Source organism: Desmodus rotundus, chromosome 6, assembly GCF_022682495.2.
Source record: "Desmodus rotundus isolate HL8 chromosome 6, HLdesRot8A.1, whole genome shotgun sequence".
NCBI lineage: Eukaryota > Metazoa > Chordata > Mammalia > Chiroptera > Phyllostomidae > Desmodus > Desmodus rotundus.
This window is the reverse complement of record NC_071392.1, coordinates 155774125-155786499: the sequence shown is the minus strand read 5'-3', so window position 1 is coordinate 155786499 and position 12375 is coordinate 155774125.

Genomic DNA, 12375 nt, shown 5'->3' with positions numbered 1-12375 from the left:
TCACCAGGTGCCCGATATCACAACATCACGTCCTAATTAGAAGTCATGGTTATTTGTCCATCATACCGCAGCAAAGTCACGACAAAAAGAACAGCCATGGGCCACACTCTGGCTCTGCCCTGCACCCCCAGGGTGGGGGCTGTGCCCATTCTCCGCCGGTCTCTTCTGCCCTGAGAGGGGAGGGGTGTTTATTCCCTTGTTGGAGGCGAGGAATGGATGAGATTTTCAGACCAGAAAGTGCTGAGCCAGGCCTCTCTGTAGGAGGATTTCGGAAATATTTGTTAAAGGGATGAAGAAGGAGGAGCCTTTGGTGTGGATTATGGGGCCCCTGTTACCCTGAATGATGGATCCCAATTGATTCTGTAACCAAATGCCTCTTTTTTTTTCCTCCTGTGATTAGATAACAAGTGGATTATCCGTCCCTGGGATGGAGGCTGTTAGAAGCTGGCCTGTTGGACAGGAGGGGAAGGCGTTCCAGCCCCTCACCTTAAACCTCTTCATCAAACTGGGCACATTTTCCGCCGATGTGCCTTTGAAACTGAGCAAGTTCACTTGACCCGGGAGGTTAAGTGCTGCTGGGGCGCCGCTGAACACTTTGTCCGGGGAATGGAAAAGCTGGGCCGGCTGTGCATTCCTGCCAGGGCCTTAATCTGCTTACGAGATCTCCCTCCCTGCCCTGCCCCCCCAATCCTGGCTGGACATGGCTGCTTGGGCGCCCGGGGAAGGGCTCCTCTCCAGGGCTCAGCTGAGCTTCTTGGCCAGGAAGCTCGAGTCTTAAGTCTTTCGGGGCTCATAGGAGAACCAATTTAGCAGGCGAGGAATGTGACAAAGGTTGGAGGTATCCCACGGCAACTGGGTCCCCAGCTGTCCTGGGATGGCACCACTTCTGAACCTGGGTGGACTCCCAGCGGCCTTCCGGAAGCACACTGTGCCCCCTTAATCAGGAATCTGATGAATCGACCACCCCAACTGTGTCTCCTTGTGCAGCAAGGAGGCCGTGAACTCCTGCAGGCCTTTCTACTGTGAGTCTTTTCTTTTACAAGTGTGTATTCTTGGGTAATTAAGTAAAAAATAAATGCATTTTGCCCTGGCCAGGGTGGCTCAGTGGGTTGGAGTGTCACCCTGTAGACCAAAAGGTCTCGGGTTCGATTCCCGGTCAGGGCGCCTGCTGGGGTTATGGGTTCGGTTCTCGGTTAAGGATGTGCGAGAGGCAACCAATCCACTTTCCTCTCTCACATCAGTGTTTTTTCCCCCTCCCTTCCCCTATCTAAAATCAGTAAACCTGTCCTCGGGTGAGGATAAAATATTAATAATAATTAAATAAATAATGCATTTTGTTTAAAAAAAGACAGCAACACAATGGGGCGCAGGCGTTTCTGGGGAGACTGGGATGGAGCATACAAGAAGTCTCCCTTTATCCCTCACCTTCACTCTTCTGTCCTTTCTTTTTTTTTAATTATTTGTTAGAGATTTAATGTATTTATTTTTAGAGAGGGGAGGGAGAAAGAGAGGGAGAGAAACTTCAGTGTGTGGTTGCCTCTTGTATGCCCCCTACTGGGAACCTGGCCTGCAACCCAGGCATGCGCCCTCACCGGGAGTCCAACCGGCAACCCTTTAGTTTGCAGGCCGGCACTCAATCCACTGAGCCATACCAGCCGGGGCTCTCCCTCCCTTTCTGGGCTTAAGTTTCCACACCTGTAAATAAGGGTGAGTCAGAAGGCTCACCTCCCTGGGTCATCGTAAAGGATGGATAAAAGCCTCATATAAACTCTAAAGCGCTGGACACATCAATCAGAATGGCATTGAAAGGAAACTTCTAGAAGAACAAAAATCATTTGATTTTCCTGCCGGAGGGGATTGGGTCTGTTCCGCCCACCGCCGTTCCAAGGAGCCAGAGGCCCAGGGCTCTAATGCTTTCTTGGCAAGAAAAGAACAAAGCCCCGCTGAATGAAGCACATGCTAACACACCTCTCCGGGTTATTATATCAGGCGAGAAATGCTCTCAGCTGAAGCTGTCTCAATAAATTACGGGCAGTCCGAGGGCGAGGAAATTGAGCTGTGAATGCATTTATATAAGGTATTTATATGTCAGGCTCTGCTCCTGCTCTGTATATTTTTCTGGCTTTCAGACATAAGCTATTCCACCAGATTCTGCTTCCCTCGCGAGGCAGTTGTGCAGGTTAGGAAAAGGCCCCAGACAAATTTCCAAATGGAATATAAATTCTTCTGTGAGAAAAAAAATTATACAAGACTCGCTAGTGTGAGGTACACATTCAGGGACATAATTCTTGAAGGTAAATTGTGAAATACTTGAATGCAGCCTTGGGATGCTCTTCTCTCGCTACCTGGTAAACTCCTACACACACGTCAAAGCCCGGATCAAAGTCGCCCTTGTCTGTGAACCCTCGTGACCTGCTGCTAATGCTAGTGGACCCCCCCTCAGTGCTCGGACCACCCTGCATGTCTCTCTCTGTCACTGCACATGGCACCCTGGATTTGTCCTTGTCTCTCTCAGCAGACGTTAGGCAGGAGCCACGTGTGGTCTCTGTGGGTGCCGCAGAGCCCAGCCCAGGGCTGCGCACGGTGCAGGTGCAGAGAGTTTAGTGAGTGGCGCACCTGCACCCACTGTCCCACACAGGTGAGCGCGAGGGTGTGGAGGGATGTGGCGCAGGGGACTGTGCTGGAAGGGGTCAGTGGGCCTCGGGGTGGCTGGTAACCTCGCGCGAAGGGCCAGCAGCCACTGCTTTTACTGGATACACAATACTGAGAAACAACCTACTACGTGCCGTGGGTGTGGGGGTGTGACCTCACTGGGTGTGTAGTCAGCGAGTAAGGCAGGAGGAGAAACAGCTGACACGGGGCAAAGCCCTGAAGTCCCCATAAATAAAAGCTTAAAAAACGGCTCTGTGTGCACAGCCTCATCGCTGACGGCCTCCTCCCCCTGGGTTTGTGTTGCTGGCCCTCAGTTCTCTGCCTGCCCCGCCCCCCCAGAAGCAGGGCACCTTCTCGCCTGCCTCCAGGGCCGTTTTCTTTAGAAAGCTGGGTCCCAGCGCAGCGGAATAAGGTGCTCTCTCCATCGGTTCTGGGCACGCACATGGGCCGAGTCTGGTGCTGGTGCCCCCTGCCCAGGGAGCAGGGTGTGACCCCTCGGGCTCAAGGTACAGGCAGTAGTTCTGCATTTATTGATTTATCTGCTCACAGAAAAAGTTCTGTTAAACACCGTCATTCATCAAAATGCATAGGACACACCAGCCTTTGCAAGTGACAGAAACTTCTCCCGAAGTCGCTTAAGTAAAAGAGGAAAACTCTGTCTCATTCTTCCGATGGCACTGGTGGTATAATAAAATCGGCTCGCATCCTATGGTTTTGGGTCGCATGGGCTCAGCTGTGGGTGCCTGGACCGTGGCCTAGTGACTGGGGTCCTGGGCGAGGTGTTGTTCCAGTCTCTTCGCTGGCGTTAAACACGAGGGTGAAGACAGTGCAGATCGCAAGGGTTTTCTAAAGCTCGAGTGGGAACTAACGAGTGGGACGTGCTTGCCTCCGATCTGGCCCGCGGCACGCACTGAGTCCACGTTACACGTCCCGGTGGCGTAATGGCCCTCTGCACAGTGCTCGGTGCAAAGCTGGCTCACAGTAGGTGTTCAGTGAGACTGGCTCAGGGCGAGGGGCTGTCTCTGCGAGATGCTGGAAGGGGCTGGCGCAGGGGCCCCTGAACCCAGCCGGGCAGGCGGGGAGCTGTCTCCATCCGGGCAGGCTCTGCGCCCCCAGGCCTAGGCCCAGCAGCTAATGAGCGGAATGCTGACATGCCAGGGAGTTCATTCTGGACGAGAATTAAACTAAAGCCCGTTCGAAGAAAGGGCTTCAGTCGACTTGTTTGTTCCCCGTGGAATGACGGAATTGCTAAGCAGCGGGGATGGCTCGGACTTCCCTTCCTCGGGGTGTGTGGGCCCAGAAAGAATGCTCGACAGCCCATACCAGGGGGCAGTTGTGTGGTGCTAATGAGCAGCCAGGCCTGCAGGAAGGGACCCCCTCTGGGCGCCCCACGCCCACGGGCCTGAGCGACGTCCCTTTGCCAGGCCCCTGATGCCTGTGGCCCCTCACACCCTGAGATGCTGAGACGGACTGGAAAAGGACCTGCCTGAGGTCGGGGTCGGTTTCCAATGAGGGCCTGCTGGGTGCCAAGGCCAGGTTCTTCCACCGGCAAACCGCCGCCAAGAGGCCGGCTGGGGTGAGTGACTTGTAGAGTCGTTGGGCGTGGGGGCTGCAACGTCCTAGCCGTGGGACCTGGAGAGCCCGACGGTCCCTGTCTGTGATGTGGGAACACTCACGCCTGTTTCAAAGGATCGGGGCAGGGTTCCTTGGCAGGAGGGGCTGTGTATGACGGCGATACTCCGAAAATTCTAACTTCCCTGTACTCCCGGGCAAAGACAACTTTCTTTGGAATTCCCAGAGGGACGGGGTAGCCGAGGGGGAGGGTAGAGAATTAACCTTGAAGGTGGCGGGGTGCACGGGGGCAGCTGGTCCTTGCTGGGCATCTAAGGAGGGCTTAGTGAAATCTTGGCTTAGGAGACATAACAGCCAGGTGAGACAGGGAGCCCCTAGCCTGTGATCTGAGGCTTCACCCCGGTTTCCGGGGGACCAGGACATCTCTGTGCCCCCAGGTCCTGACAGGCATAGGGACGCCTTCACATGTCAATGGCCTTGCACTCATTGGCTGGCTCCTGTCTGTGCCCTGCCCGAAGGTCGCACCCTCAGCCCTGGTGCATCAGGACGACGCTCTAACCAACCACGCTGCCCGGCCGGGGCGGGCATGTGTTTCTAAATTGAAAGCTTCGGGGCTGCGAGCAGAGAGCCCAGAGTCCTGGGCAACCTCTCACAGGGTGACCTCAGTGCTGGGCCCCAGACTGCGGGAGAGGAAGGTTGGGGGTCTGTGGTGGGCGGGCGGACACCGGCCAGGACACAGTCGCTCATCCCGGGTCGGGGGAGGGAGAGTTTAATCTTCTTCAGGAAATCCTCAGGGTGTAAAAAGTCAGGCCCGATATTATAAAAGCCTGCCGAGCGGTTTCAATGGGAGCGGACGTATATCGGGAGTGTTTTCTAGCCCCAATTCTCCCACTATAGAAGTGACCGGGGTCTAAGAAACGCCCAGCACACATCTAGCGTCTCTAATATGTGGCCGCCTTTTAGCCTCCGGAGAAGGACAGGTATTCATTTTCATAAATTACTTTTTAACTATTTTTTTTCAAAGGGGGGGTGGTGAAAGAGAACAGAGACAAAACAGATGCCTGAAGCCTTTGATCAGCCCCACTGCAGACAAGCAGGCTGCCCACTAGCACCTCCGCAGCCACCGCTTGCCAGGAACAAAATGAATGGGCTTAACTCGGCAATTACGGTGCCTGCTGAAGACCTGTCATCGCAGCCGGGGACCCATGCCGACCAGCTCGGCCGCCCCCAGAATTACAACCAGCGGGCCCGAAAGTTAAACGCCCCCTGTGGCTGGCGGCCTCCAGGGGCCCAGAAGCTCTGGGCCAGCCCCCCACCCCGACCCGGTCCCCTGCCCTGGTCCCCCCAGCCCTGTCATTATAAATAGAGAAAACGAAGACCGTGTTCGCTGGCTGGCCCGAGCAGGAGGCAATGGGCTTATCTCAGGCCCGGGAGCCGAGGAATGCGGCGGAAGGGAGGGGAGCGGGGGAGGCTGAAGGTCGGGTTTCTGGATCGTCCTGTCCAGAACAGACGGCCTTCCGGATGCTACGGGCCCCTTCCTGCGTCCGCTGAGAGCACGCAGGCTGGCCCTCGGGGTGTTGGCGTGGGGTGTTACCGGCTCTTCTCGAAGGGCACAGAGGAGGCGGGTGTGGACTCAGGCCCCATCCTCAGGCTCTGCCTGAGGTCACTTGCGTGCTTTGCCCTCCCGGGATGGCAGCCCCAGGGGTCACCACTCTCCATTCCTGCAGCTTTTTCATCCCGCCCACCCTCGTTAGCAGAAATTCTTTTATTTTAAGAACAAGGACAGGGACACTGGGGAACCATTGCAGGGCCTTGCCGAAGTTCTTCTGACATTTGCTCATTGTTTTATTACATTTCTGATTCTGTCGTCTCCCACGTATCAGGGCGATGGGGCAGTTCCAGCCGCTCATTCGTCCGCTCGTTTACATGAACAGTTACTAACACCTCCCGAGCGACAGACACTCATTGAGCACCTTCTGGGTGCAACGCGCCCTGCCAGGCAATCACCCATCGGGCTGTCCCTGATCCATCAGCGCCAGCGCATGCCGCCTGCTGCCTGCCTGCTGCCTGCCGGGGGCACAGAGCCTGGGTTTACGCTGCAGACCCAACCAACCACACGCTGCTGGTCTTGCAGAGCTGGGGGCAGGCCAGGGAACGCTGACATGGACCAAATAGAAAAAAGCAAGCTGCAGCCACCACCTTCTGATAGTTCATGGAAAGTGTCAACTTGACCTGACCGTGGGGGGCCCCAGGTGTTTGGTTACACCCGATTTCTCGGTGTGTCTGTGAAGGTGCTTTGGAATGGGACTAGCATTCGAATCGGGGGACACGGACTGCACTCCCCAGTGTGGGGGAGACCCATCCAATCAGGTGGAGGCCTGAATAAGAAGGCAGAGGAAGGCATCTGCCTGGCAGCTGAGCTGAGACTGCAATCTTCTCCCGCCCTCAGGCTGAAACTGCACCACCGGCTTTCCCAGGTCTCCAGATCGCCAGCGACAGGTCACGGGACTCGTCGATAACTGCGTGAGTCAGTGCTGTACAATGCGTCTCTTTATATGTGTGCAAGTGGGGTGTGTATGTGTGTGTGTGTGTGTGTGTTCTGTTTCTATCGCTTCTGCTTGCCAAAGAACCCTGGATAATGCCAACTCTGAGGACAGCCAGGAGCAAAAGACACACAGAGCTTTTGAAAGCTTGTGGTGGGAGGATCCAGCCAGCCCAGGGGGTCCAGGGAGGCTTCTGCAGGAAGTGCAAATGGAGCTGAGTACAGATGGCCAGTGGTTAAGTAGGCACAGAGGGTGAGGGAAGGGCATCTGGGCAGAGAATAGCGTGTGCAGAGGCCCTGGGGTAGGCGGCAGGTGGGTGTGAGATCCTGGAAGAAGCCTTGGGCGGCTGGAGTGCAGGGGGCTGCAGGCCCGTGCAGAATGAGGCCGGAGACGTCCGTGGAGACCAAGGTCACGCCGGACCTCACCAGCTACATTGAGGAGCTGCTTCTCAATGTCATCGTCCTGGCTGCACTGCTTGTCACTTCAATGTTGTTGCCACCGTTTTTCAGAAGACACAAATTAGGCCCAAAGATGTATATTCCTTCATCCACAGGTAATGGCATCCCGTGTCCGCCATTACCATTAGGGAGTGCCTACTGTGCGCCAGGCGCTGTCCAGGGTACTGGGGAGACGGCTGTGAGTGGGACAGGCTGGGCCTCGCGGCTGGAGAGCTACAGGCACGCACACCCACTCGAGTGCTAGGGGCAGGATGGGGACTTGGCTGCACCTGTCCTGAAGGCTTTGCTGCTCACCCACGTCACAGCTTCCTGGGCCCCACGTGGGGACCAGAGAGGTCCAGCACCTTCCCCTTCGAGTGCTGACAGTCTGGGAGAGAACAAAGGAGCCCAGTGCTTTGCCCCTGTGGTTTGTTCACTGGGGCCAGCCCCCGCCCCCAGCCCCCAAGTGGTGTCACAGCCAAATCCCAAATCTTTAACGAGGGAGGCTGACATGGAGGAGCGGGGCTGTGGCCCTGGCCGGGAAGTGACAAAGGGAAGCTCTTTCTACCTTCAGCTGTTGGGCTAAATCATGACCACCCTCCACCCCATTTCCAGTTTTGCAGATTAAAAATGGTCACACATTCTTTGCTGCTCTTCACAAAGCAGAGGCTACTTGCCCTCTTCCTGCCTCTGGGCTGTCCTTGTGACTGACTTTGGCCAGTGCGGTCCAGGTGGCCGGGGTGACCGGTGCCAGCCTTGTCCCCATGCTCTGGGACGCAGCACCTTGGGGTGAAGAGGCTCAGGCTGACCACTGGGTGGTGGGACATGACACAGAGGTGGGAGCAGGACCCCGGGGGCCCCATGGGCACCCCGGCCAGGCCAGCAGAGGAGGTGCCCACACACTCGTGAGAAAGAGCCGATTAGTGTGTTTCCACCACCGAGTTTTGGGGCGGTTTGTTGTCTGTCAAGAGACTACGAGCGTGCCGGGGAGAAATGTAATGAGTGATCTGTGGATGGGAGACAAGTTGCTCTCACTCAGCACCCCCCACCCCATCCTTCCACGGAGCTGGCTCACCGGCCGGGCGGGAAGGAGAACGGAAGGGGAGACCTGGCCCAGCTGCTACTTCCATCACCCTGTGTACTGCTGGGGTTTTTTCTGTCGCACACACGGTCTCACAAGAGTTAGCGACACTTTAAAATAAACACCAGTCCCCAACCCCAGGGCCGCCACGCCCCCCCCCCCCCCCCCCCCGTGTCTGCCAGGACCCCTCCCGGCGGGGTGTGGCAAAGGCACCCAGATTCTAAAAGCAAACCACTGTGAACTGTTCTCATTCTGGGGAAGGAAAGGGATTTTGTAGAGAAAGCCGCCCGCCCCTCCTGTGTTTTGGCAGCAAAACTGGAAACACCTCGGCCCTCATCTCTTGGCAAACACGGAAGCTCGGTTGTCGCCCCCTGTCACACCGTCCCCAAGTTAATCCCTCATCGATGACAGTCTGTGCATGTTCCCCCCTCTTCTTCCAGCGAACCCACCGGGCTGCGTCCTTGTTCAGGAGACTCCAGTTTCTGCTACGCACAGGTGTTCCTCTGGCCCGTGCGAGAAGCGGGGACAGGAGAGGCACAGCTGGGACAGCAGGTCATCACGGGCACAGTGAGCAGTGCCACTGCCGCAGGAGGGTGGCTTCATGGGGACGATGGAAACTGGTGAGTCCAGGGACAGTCCTGGCCACTCCTGCCTTTGTGCCAGAACAAAAAAGCTGCAATAAAGCTGCGACGATTCCTTCTGGAGTGCCCGTGTGAGGCTAACAGTCACAGGGGCCATGAGTGGGCTGAGCAAAGGGCAAGGCCCTTTGACCAATAGCTTGGGCAGGAAAACCACCTGGGGCACGCAGGAGGCTCCACAACGAAAGAAGAAAGGAGAGAAGAAGGAGGAAAAGGAAACAGGGCCGAAGGGAGGGAATGGGGAGAGAGTGGGAGAAAGAAAGGCTGGTGGGGACCACGTACTAGGTCAGATGCATCACTAAGCAGCCCAATGAGCTTCCAGTGAGGTGTCTCCACCTGCTTTTGCAGGTGAAGGAAGCGGCTACTCAGGCAAGACCGCCCGTCTATGCAGGTAGAATGAAGCTCTGAATTCAGAACCAGCGACTCCAAACGGAACATTCTGCTGGCTACCACGACGGCAGCAGAGATATCTGCCTAGTTAGTGACATGTTACTCGGCCAGAAAATGACCCAGACTTCCCGAGGCCTGACCTTTGCCGTGACCGCATCTCAGCTGGGTTGGCCGGCCCTTCCAGGCACACACAGACTTCCAGGGGCCCTCAGCGTTCCACAAGTCCTCTCGTCTTCTGCTCCAGCCGCCTCTCCAGGCCCACCGTCACCAAGTTGTGACAGAGCCCTGGCCCCACACTGGCTCCGTGGGGGCTCCACAGGGAGCCCTGGGACAGAGCAGTCCCTCAGCTCTGTCACCAGTCCCTGGGGGCTCAGGGCAGGGTGCGGGGCTGAGTGGGCAGGAGGTACTCCATGCAAGCCCAGGGGACCCTGCCCTGCCTTCCCCAGCCTCCGTGGGCAAAGCCACTTCGTCATCCTCCTCCAGTCCCAAGCAATGAACTGAAAACCTCACAAAACTGACCCCTGGTAACGTGCCCAGACCCTTCCCAACAGGCCCAGGCTTGTCTGGGCTTCGGGGTGCACTCCCTGTGCTCCAGTTCTGTTCAGGGAGCTATTTCCCACCTACTCCCTCACGTGAGCTTCAGAGTAATCCCATGAGGCCGGCAGGAAGCCTACTTCTTTCTCCTTTGCAAACAGGGAGGTCGAGAGGGGCCCCTTGGTGGGGAGGTGGGGACGGGGGCTCAGGATTGGTCCCCCAATTGGGCTGTGGTCACCAGCACAAGTCGACAGTCAGGGAACTGTTCCAAGCCCCTCAGCAAGTGCCTCGACTTCCCCCAGCCTCAGTCTTCCCATCTGTAGACAGGGTGGAAACCCTGCCTGCCTCTCGGCTGCGGTGAGGCCCCAGCGGGACAAAGCACGGTCCCGGGGGCCCTATACTGCCACCTGCCGGCAGCTGGGTGCACTGGTGGGCCCAACCGAAACACAAAGCTTTGAAGGGCCGGCCACTCATTCTTCGTTAGAGAAAATGCTCCATGACCGAACTTGACCCCTTTGCTGTAAAAGTGGGTGTAAAACAGAGATCTTATTCCAGGGGTTCTCACAAAGGATGAGACAAGGATGAACTGATGGTTTCTTTGCGAACGAGGACAAGCTAATCAGTCATCATCATAATCGCCATCCTGGAGCCCTCCAACTCGTAGGGAAGGTTCTCCCAAACGCAGAAGGAAAACAGACCCGGCCCCAGGAGGGAGCTCCCATTTTACAGCTGGGGGAACAGGCTCAGAGGCGCTCAGAGCCCATGCTCGCTGGGAGCAGATAACCGGCCTCTCTGATCATCCTCCACGGGGCTTGTATTAAAAACTGAGGCACGGGCCCTGGCTGGGGTGGCTCAGTGGATTGAGTGCCTGCCCACAAACGAAAGGGTTTCAGGTTGGATTCCCAGTCAGGGTACATGCCTGGTTGCAGGCCAGGTCCCCAGTAGGGGGCGCCTGAGAGGCAACCACACGCTGATGTTTCTTTCCTCTTTCTCCCTCCCTTCCCCTCTCTCTAAAAATAAATAAATAAAATCTTAAAAAGAAAAAAACACTGAGGGGCAGGTTGGTAAGAGGTCAGAGAAACAAATGGTCCAGGGGTGACCTTGTTTGAGAAACTCTCCAAATGCGAGGCCAGGTGGAGGCCCCTCAGATGGGACTGTGCTGGTAAGGACCACAGGGTCCTTGAAAACAGGGACAGGTCTGAGCCTCACCAGGCCAGTTATAACCAGGGCCGCCCGCCAACCATCCCCCAGGCCTGCGGAGACCCGACCCACGGATCCTCACCGGTCCCAGGTGGGTTAACTAACACAGCTGCTGCCTGGATGGCGGCTTCTCTGTCGGACAATGGCGCCCTCTGTCGGCCGCTCAACGCAACAACCATCAGTCGCAATTACAAAGCTGCGCGGCCTGGGAAGTGCCAAGTGTAATTATCTTAATAGTTCTTAGACTTTGGGTTTCATCCCTGAAAACACTTTTTGTAATTTTATTTGTTATTTATTAGTTTTTGTTAATGTACAGTTTTGATTATTATTGTTGTATATGTCTGTTAAATTGATCACTATTTACTGGATTAGAAATTAAAATGGATACGCTTATCAAATATTTTAACTCATTTTAAGACCATTACACTTAACATATTTCTATGAAAAATAGTTGTATTTTTTGAAACAAAAAACATTTAGGGGAAGAGTGGCATCGTTTCGTCTGGGCAAATCTCTTCCATGTCGGGCCTAACAGAGACAGCTGGGTCTGCGCGTCTGCCTCACACACTCGTCTGCTGAGAGGGACCCGCTGAAGAACAGAAAGACAATCTGCTGTCTCCAAAATATGCAGTTGGACGAGGGAGGAGCACTTAATAGCCTTTTTCAGACCGTTGTGAATATTCTTCTGTGCTGTAAGGCCCCAAGTGGACAAACGGTCTTTTCTCAAAGGTTAGCGGCCATCTGAAACCTGAAAACACACCAGGGAATCTTTCCCCTTCTGTTACACTAAAATCCATTGTTCTCCCTCAGATGGCTCCACACTCAGGCCTGGCTGTGAACATCACACGTTCATCATTGGGGAAACGTTAGTTCAGAATTACGCGGGTCTTTCAAATCTTGGTGCAATTTCACTTAAAAAAATATCAGAAGGTCACGTTTGCTAACATTACCAGATGTCTTATCAAAAGTGTTTAATTATTGGAAAACTTTCAACCTCCTGGTGGTAGATATAAAATGTCCCCAATTCTGATTTTCTCTGGCAAGATCAAATTTCCTCTTTGGTAACAAATATGGTCATTTCCCCCCTCAAAGTGACAAGCTCACTAGATGTGCTTTCAAGAAAATGTCTACCAAACACCGGAGTCTGAAGCTGGGCCTTCAGATGGAACAGTTGTCAGTGGAAAAGTGATGGTTTGGCTCAAAAACTTGCACAGCTGCTTGTCCTCCACACGGCTCTGCCTGAGTGGAGGGGACGGTCCCACCCATGCCTGCTTCCCACGCCGTCACACGGAGTACAAAGAAGTTGTTTTACAAGGGTCGAGACGTAA